Genomic DNA, 8,760 nt, shown 5'->3' with positions numbered 1-8,760 from the left:
AAGAAGTTTTTGAGCAAACACAAATCCTCACTAATAATGCTGTAGCAATTTTCTTGTTTAAATCCAAAAAAAGTTGTAATATCCTGGGCAGAGGAGACTACTAATGTTTATGGTTAAGGATCCTTTAAGTCAGTAGAATCACATGCAAACTGGATATGACATTGCAAAAAGAAAACTATAATAAGAGCTAGGAGCTTGCCTAGTGATTAGGGCTTGAGATTGGACACTGCATGAAGAATTTGTTGGCATTTGAGTCTGAAGTGTCACTAGCACAAAATCAAACTAAAAAGGAAACTTGGCGAATAAAGCTAAATAAAAATAGTCCTCTTGAGTAAATATGAACATTGTATGAACAATACCATTACAGTGCACTATACTTGGTACAAATATATTGTTGGCTGAGCCCCATGACATAATGTCAATTCCTAGATACATCAATATGCCTACTTATCCAAGTATATCATTTTCTTACGGATAAAGGACAATCTACTGAAAAAAGAAAAGACCACTTTTTACAAACTCACACAGGTATAAACCCATTCATCTCTAAAAGTAATGCTCTTACTATTGTTTCACCCCTAGTAAATTTGTTGTAAGTTCCCAAGTGATGATAGCTATAGCATTAGCAAGGAAAGCTCTTACCAATGTAGGCCCCAAGCTAGCATATAATCCTTTAAAACTAAGTTCTCTATAAATCTGTCAAACATAGAATGGGGAAATGGTTTCATGTTCATTAATATAAGCACTTATTTCTTTTAAATTCATCTATTGGTTATCTAAGACTATTTAGTAGAATAGATCCTAGATGAAAAGGCAAAAGCTAAGTCCTATGGTATTTGAATATTTAAATTTTAATCTTTTAACCCAATTCAATAATCCAACAATCAATCCTAATAGATATCCTAATTGTTGTCATAAGAATCCAACAGCCTTTTAAAATCCTAATCAAAATCTTTATTAAAAATTAATTTAAAAACATTTTTTCTAGAGTAGAGTCCATGTAAAAATGAAATTTTATGTCCTACCATCCTGATTATGTGTATAAGACTTCTATTGGCATTAATATTTGGAGCTATTTGAATATAGGTTTTTGCAAAATCGAGAGGCAAAATAGCTGACTAAAATTACAAAGCAAATTACAAGTTTTGTTGCACACATTTGATCTACAAAAATTGAGTTTAAATACTTAAATTGAAATTCTAACATTAGGGTTACATACCGCAATTCCTGCAAGTCCACCAGAGACAACTCCAACTCCTGCTTCTATGAGAACTTTAGAAGAATAGTTGACAAATTGAGAAGGCTAGGAATTCATTTGGGGATTCACCTTAGCATGAATACTAATAACTGAAAGCATATGATAATGAGTCAATTCATAAGTACTGAAGAAAATTGCATTTCCAATAGACTCCCTAAAAAATGTAGTTAGGCAACCACAAAAAAACCTTGTACCTAGAAAATTATGCACCAATGAAATAATCAAACAATATCTTGTATAATGAAGGGTACCATGTAAAGCATTTACAATGCATGTCTACAACTACATACCAAATAGTAACAACAATTTAACACCTTGCCCTTTCATTTCTAAGAGTTTGAAGTGCACAATCCAGAGGCCTAGCATATCTCTGCTAATGCTTTTTCAGTTGCCTATTGTCATTCTCCTAAACTTGCAATCTACACTACAAAACAACAAATAGTCAATGGTATGGAGTCTAGAGTTCAATTTATATACATACAATAGATACAAAGTCTAGTTCTTGTTACCTTTATCAACTCTGTTGGGCATAGTACAAACTTATTAATGCTCCACCAAAAGCTGCAGAAGGAACAACAATCTAAAGTTAGGGCTTGCCACTGCCGAGATCTCCTCCCTTTCAAAAGAACCACCATGCCAAATATTATCACATCAATACTGCAAACATAAACTACACACTACAAAAAGGAAAAAGTACATCAAACAATCACCAATATGCCTATGAATATGCCTATGAAGATATATCAATATGCCTACTTATCTAGGTATATAATTTTCTTATGGATAAAGGACAATCTATTGAAAAAAGAAAAAGACCACCTTTTACAAATTCACACAGGTATAAACCCATTCATTGTGGGAAAGTAGAAAGTAGATCTAAAGTACTAGTGATGCAAAAAAAAGTATCTAGCATCCAATTAGGCAATTCATCTTGAACATCCGTCCAAGTTTCTCAACGCACTCCATAACAAGTGTGCTAAAACTTTTCTACTCTTCATAATTCTTACAATTGACGAATCAATTGCATAATGTCCATCTTTATCCACATCCTCAATCACCTTTGTATTCTCATCCACTGGTGGGAGTGGAATCTGCAATAAGGTAGAAACCAATTCCCATTTGATCTCCACATGCATTAATTTTTGTTAAAAATAGATAGGAAAAATAGTATTCAATTTGTTATAGCAGAGTTCATACCTTAATTCTCGTCATCTTATTAGTGAATTTTGAATTGATTTTGAAGACATCTGTTTGTGCCATAGTTTTTATATTTGGCTCTTTACTGAGAATTTTATGTTTTGCACATGAAAGAGAATGTAGCAATCTGACAATATCTTCATCTGTCAAATTCAATTGAGTCTTAACTTCTGAGTAACCTAGCAAGATAAGGTTTTTTAATGGGGAACGAAGATAGTGAAATAGAAGAAGGCCAAAGAATGAGTTGAGAAAGGGGGTCTCCAAACCTGTATAATGTAGGTTGAACAAATATTACATGAAGTGGCATTGGCATTATCATATTTGAAAAGTTTTGTTTTCAAGAAAATGACAATCAGGAAGACTGATGTGTAGAAGGGTGTGCCCACTATTAGAAGTAGATCCTTGTTGGAAGAGAAGAAGCATATCAAACCAGAAGTAAAGAATACTAATTGAGAGGACATAATGGAGCCTCGTTGAGTCAGCACAGTAGCCTAGAATTAATCATAAGGAAGGAAATAAATTTTCAGATATAGTTGAACCATTCATTTAATGGTCCCCAATTTTTGTAATTATTTTTGTGTTTGAATAATGAAATAGGTCTTCTGACTTTGTCTTGAAAAAATATCTTTTGAGATGTTGATTCTCTGTAACAAACACTTGTAATAAACAATTATATACTATTTGAGAAATGATGATTCTATTTAGACAACTTCTGACATGACCTAAAACTTCAATCAATCTATAATCTTTGTCTCTATGTCCATATTTCATCACTATTCTTAAATGGTTATTCAAAAAGATTATATAGCTCTATTATAATAGTCAGTACATGGAAGCTCCTATCACCTAGGGTGTGTCATTACAGAATTTTTTTAATTATGAGGGAGTACAAGATTTTTTCCATCAAGTGGTATTAGAGCCCTAAAGATCTGGGCAGATAGCATAAAGTGTGTTCATGTATTTTGTTGGGTGGTGAAACAAGTTCTCATTGAGGAGAACATGTGGAGATAAAATAGAGGAGTAGGAAAATGAGTGTAGCAAAGAGCACTTGGAAAAGAGAGTAGGAAGATAGGAAAGTGTCTGAAGAAGGAGCTAATGGAGATGTTGGGGATTATTTTATTATTTGCTAATGTTATGCTTTCAAATGTGTATGTATGGAGATGTATGGAAGAAGGTCATGACTGAGACTTTTAGGATGTTGAAAGATTGACCAAGAATAGTACCCAGGAAGAGAATAGGAGATGAGTGGAAATTAGTGGCATCAGTATGCTAGAAAGTATTTGCAGCAGAGGAACATTGTAGAATACCAAAGAATGAATAGGATTTTTTTGTTGAAGATTTCCATAATAATGATGGAGAAGATGATGAAGAAACCATGGAAATTTTGTGATGCCCTTGAAGTTGTTGCAACGATGTTGAATGTCAAAGAAACTGAATGTTGGTACCCATTTGGAGTAGAAGTTAAATGAAATCTTAATGTTGATCTTGGTGGTGTAAGTAGAAATGAGGATGTTGGTTTTCATCAAGCAAATAGGAAGAAATGTTGGTTTCTTAGCACCTTGTTGGCATTCTAAGTTATATTTAATGAGACAACACAAAAATGAATAGCACACACGAATAAGCTTATCTTAAAATTAGAAAGGATGGTTCTTAAGAACTAAATATTACTCAACCTAAAGCTATGAATATATAACTATGCACACTTTGGAAGATCATAAATGGGATTTCCATAAAAAGAGATAATTAAAAATAAAGTTGACCTGTCATTTTGTGTCTCATAGGTTGAGCACAAGACCTGAAAGGTTCTTATCTCACACTCAAGGCTTTTAGTATCTAATATTTGCAACTACACTAAATCACGAATAACTAGCTAGCTGAAAATAGAGACCAATTGATATATATCCACATGCATTGAATAAAAAAAACTAGTTCTAGAATAAACAACAATGCAAGATTTAAAAAAATGAACCCTAGAAGTACACACATTTACTAACATGAAAGACCACAAACCTCAAAATTTTTCTTCACTACAATCCCCTTATCAAACCCTTACACAACACATAAAACTTGAACAAATGTGCAAATAAATCAATCTTTGGAACATAAGCTCACTTTCAACTCGCATCGAGAATATCTTGTGCTAAAGATATTTATATTTAGGTTTAAATGAATATGCTTTTAGATAAAAGTGATAATTAAATATCACAAAATAAGTCTTACAAAGAAAGGCTATCCAAAAGCTTCAAGAAAAGTGGAGAGTAACTTAGAAGAAAATTTATCCTAGAGGAGTGTTGCCTAACTTTAAGTCACCCATTTTTTTGGCAGTATTGGTCATATCAAGTCAGTCTAGTCAGTCTTGAGTCTAGGTCTAAGTCATTATACATAGGCAATCTTTGTCGGGTTCCCCTTCAAATTGCCTTCTTTTCAAGCTAGGTGGGTTATTTGGAAGTCCTATCATGATGGGTAGGTGATAGATCCCAACCCGGCAAGGATATTATGCTCCCATTGATAATCTCTTTTAGATGGAATGGTGATTGAAGTCATGATTCTTGGGCACTCATAAGGAATTAGAAAAAGTTTCTTTATTTGAGTAATGTAGTGGAGAGATTTAGTGGAAAATCTTCAAGATTGCAAGAGGCTAGTGGTATTGAGAGATCTAATGATATGGTATTCTAGCATGGAAAAAGCTACTCAAAATGAAATTTATAGTCTTCTTGTGTTGCAAGAGGAAAGATGGATGATAGTGGGGATGGTGGTTAATACACAAGCCCTTTTTCATAGAACCCAATCTACTTTTACTTGATGAACCCACTAATCACCTTGATCTACATGCAATTTTATGGCTAGAAATATATCTTTTAAAATGGTGAAGAACTTTAATTGTCATCTCACATGCAGGCTTTCACTGACAATTTTTGTTACAATGCTAAAAAAGCATAGCTTGTTCAATCAAGAATTAAGAAACTAATTATGAAATCTGTGCGCAACAAAGGGAGTGTTATTCTAGAGGTTCGAGATGAATCATAGATTGATCAACTAAAAATGATCATGAAGATAGAAAGAGGAAGTGAATATCCTTGTTTTCACTCTAGACTTTGCTGACTTGGGCCACATCTACTACTTTTCTGTCTATGGATAGTGTTTCTATTTCTGCTATAGCTTCTGCATCTACTGAAGAAACTACAGCTAAAGTCACCAAGCATACTTATGCCTCCATTCTTCAGGCATCAAAGGAAAATAATAAGGCTTCACCTTCTATCACTTCACAATCTTACCAGGCACCATCACATAAGCGTATTATTGTAGGTTCAGAGCAGCAACCCGTAGCAAGCCATTTAACTCAAATGCTTAGAGGGTGTAAATTGAAATGGAGAGAATTATTTACCTCTTGATTAGTTAACAATGATGATATGGGAAGGATAATCTTTGACCCTTGAAACTAATTCAAGAATCTATCATGAGAGTTGAATTTATTTAGGTTGGTCCACTCTTGATACTATCGATTGATGTAGCAATGATGCCCTGAGAAGATGTATTATGCACACAGAATCAAGATTTTAGATGCAAACTATGAAATGATGAATAGGAAGAATTTTACCATGCAATTGTATCTCTTGAAGTTATAAACATATAAGAAACACCATAAGAGATCTAAAGAAGATGGCGAACTTGATTGTCGCATCGAGAACTAAAGAATGTTTCTACCATAGAATATAAGATCTACTACCAGTCATTCATCACAACTGATGATATTCAAGGCATATAACATCATGACTTATAATGTGGCACTATGATCAATGAGTAGTGACCAAATATGGTGTGGGATTTGTTGAATAGCATTGGTTATTAGTCTAAGCATGGTCTGCCATCACTAAAGCATTAATTCGATGGGACAATGAAGTTTCAAAATGATTTTACTTCCAATATTATCATTCTCATCACTCCCCAACCATACAAATCATATAATGGAGGAACCCAAATCGATGTTGGGGATGAGAATCAGGGTCTTAAATCTATTGAACAAATAGGAAAATAGTTGAAGAATATGTCTAGACTTGATCCCCGAGATGGCAACAGTTGCAATGCCAGTGGAGATCTTAATGGAGATAGCTTGTAGAAATTGTGGGTCTTGGAGTACTTTGGAATACAAAAAAAGTGGAAGCTAGATCAATTGTGGAAATATCTGGTCTTGGTACAGTTGATCTTGCAGTGGCAGAGGGTGCCAAAACAACAAGTGCTTCACGTGTTATTGGCATTGACATTGATCAAAAGAAGTTTGTGATTGCTAAAGATTTTGGAGTCTTAGAGTTTGTGAATCCCAAAGATCATGATAAACCCATTCAGAATTCTTGGAAAACACAAGACTCTTCACCTAATCCTTCTTCTAAGGCCTTTTTCGATGACGTGAAAGAGTTACGAGAGTGATCTCATGAATTACTGGATGATTACTTAGTTTGTTTAGTAAGAGATATGATTACCGAGGAAGCATCACCGACTTATCAGACTATGCTTAACACTTTAGATGGGGTGAAAGATGAGAGCAGTGCCAGTCCCACATCCTGGGTTGTGTGGAGTCATGTGTGGATAGCTGAAGAGAATAGACACGGAGATCTTCCCAATAAGTATCTTTACTTGTGTGGCCATGTGGACATGAGACAGATTGAAAAGACCATACAATATCTCATTGGATTAGGAATGGATCCTCGAATAGAAAATAATCCTTTTCTTGGCTTTTGCACACATCTTTCTAGGAGAGGGCAATGTCCATATCGCATGGTGATACTACAACATCTGCCAAAGATCTTGGTGATCTCGAACTAGCTTAAATATGTGAAAGTATTGTTGCAGATGAGAAGTGCCATGAGACTGCATATACTAAAATAGTTGAAAGGTTGTTTGAGATTGATCTTGATGGTACAGTCACAGTGTTTGAAGACATGATATGAAAGAAGATTTCTATGCTGGCCCATTTCATGTAAGATAGGCATGATGATAATTTGTTTGAACATTTTTCAGCTGTTGCATGAAGAAGCAGTAACTAGGGAAGATGTGGCGTGTTATCTCCAAGTTCCTGTCCATTGGTGAAAGTCTATTCATTTTACTTTCTCGAAGGTGAAACATATGGAGAGATAGATAAAGAGGCATAGTCCTTTTTATTTTGGTTTTGAAAGTGGTCTCTAGTCCTTTTAGATTCTAGAATTCGTAACATTCCACATTCCCATAAAGGGTGTATGCTTGGGTTTTTTATATAAGCTATTGTAAAAGAAACAAAAAGGGTTCAACCTTTTCTACATACAATCAGAGAGCTATAGTAGAGAGGGGGTAAATTGTTGATGTAATAGACTTAATATTGCAGAGTCAATGGAAGGGTTTTTTATATCAATAAGTTCCTATCCCATTTAGTTAGTTAATGGTTGCTTCTATGTTTCTTTCTTTAAAATCTGAATTGCAGAAAGAAAGAAAAGATGTTTCATTCTTTCATTATGAAGATATGAATTAACTAAGGTAAGATTTGCTTTGGGAGATTCAGAGAAGTATTCATTGGAAGTTCTTGATCATTTCATTTATATTTTCGTTGATAATTTTTGTAGTTTAGTTGATGCTGAGTATACGGATTCATAAGAATTGTTTGTTCTATTGCTTGGTTTATAGATTAGAAAGTTTTTTCTTGCCTATATTAAGTCTTGTTTAGGCTTAATTCGGTTCGTCTCTTCTACTTTTGGGTTAAGAGCATACCCCATGTTAGTTTAGGAGAGAAACATAATTCCTTGAACATTATTCACATAGGGAGCTGTACCTTAATTCAGAGGGAAACTAGTTATTCTCAGAAACAGTTTCCCAACTATTGTGTAAAGTTGTTCTTCATTAAAAATTGGGAAAATTAAAAGGAGAATCAAAAGAAGAAAAATTTGTTTACCAACAAGGAGTGAAAAAATAAAACAGTCTAAATGTAGGTGGCTCCTCAATGTCCCAACAATAGGAATTGACCAAAAATTCCACCAAAGACAATTAAAGATAGTAATTAGAATTTTAAACAAATATAGTTACTCATGTCAAGTACTCTAGATCCTCCATGGTCCTTCATGCACTCCAATGCCCACTCTCTAGAAAGGGTCCCAAAGAACTCGACAAGGGCCTAAAAAGTTCTAGAATTAGTAAAGGAATTGATAGTTTCTATTCAATTTCAAGAGTATAGGATGTTTTATAGACCTATGGCTCAATAGCGTGGGTGTTGACAATGACATGTTTGATATCAGGCAACTCTGTATAGTGTTGTAACCAAACTTATATTATTATTAACGCAT

General features: G+C 34.1%; 1 pseudogene; it reads left to right on the top strand.

Annotated features, from left to right (window-relative positions):
• The first annotated feature begins 6,787 nt into the window (after nucleotides 1-6,787).
• LOC149547656 (stearoyl-[acyl-carrier-protein] 9-desaturase, chloroplastic pseudogene) lies at nucleotides 6,788-7,482 on the top strand (annotated as a pseudogene).
• The last annotated feature ends 1,278 nt before the right edge of the window (nucleotides 7,483-8,760 follow it).

Source organism: Cupressus sempervirens, chromosome 7 (genome assembly GCF_028749045.1).
Source record: "Cupressus sempervirens isolate cs-2001-9-10 chromosome 7, ASM2874904v1, whole genome shotgun sequence".
Lineage (NCBI taxonomy): Eukaryota > Viridiplantae > Streptophyta > Pinopsida > Cupressales > Cupressaceae > Cupressus > Cupressus sempervirens.
This window is presented reverse-complemented; position numbering and strand designations above follow the sequence as displayed.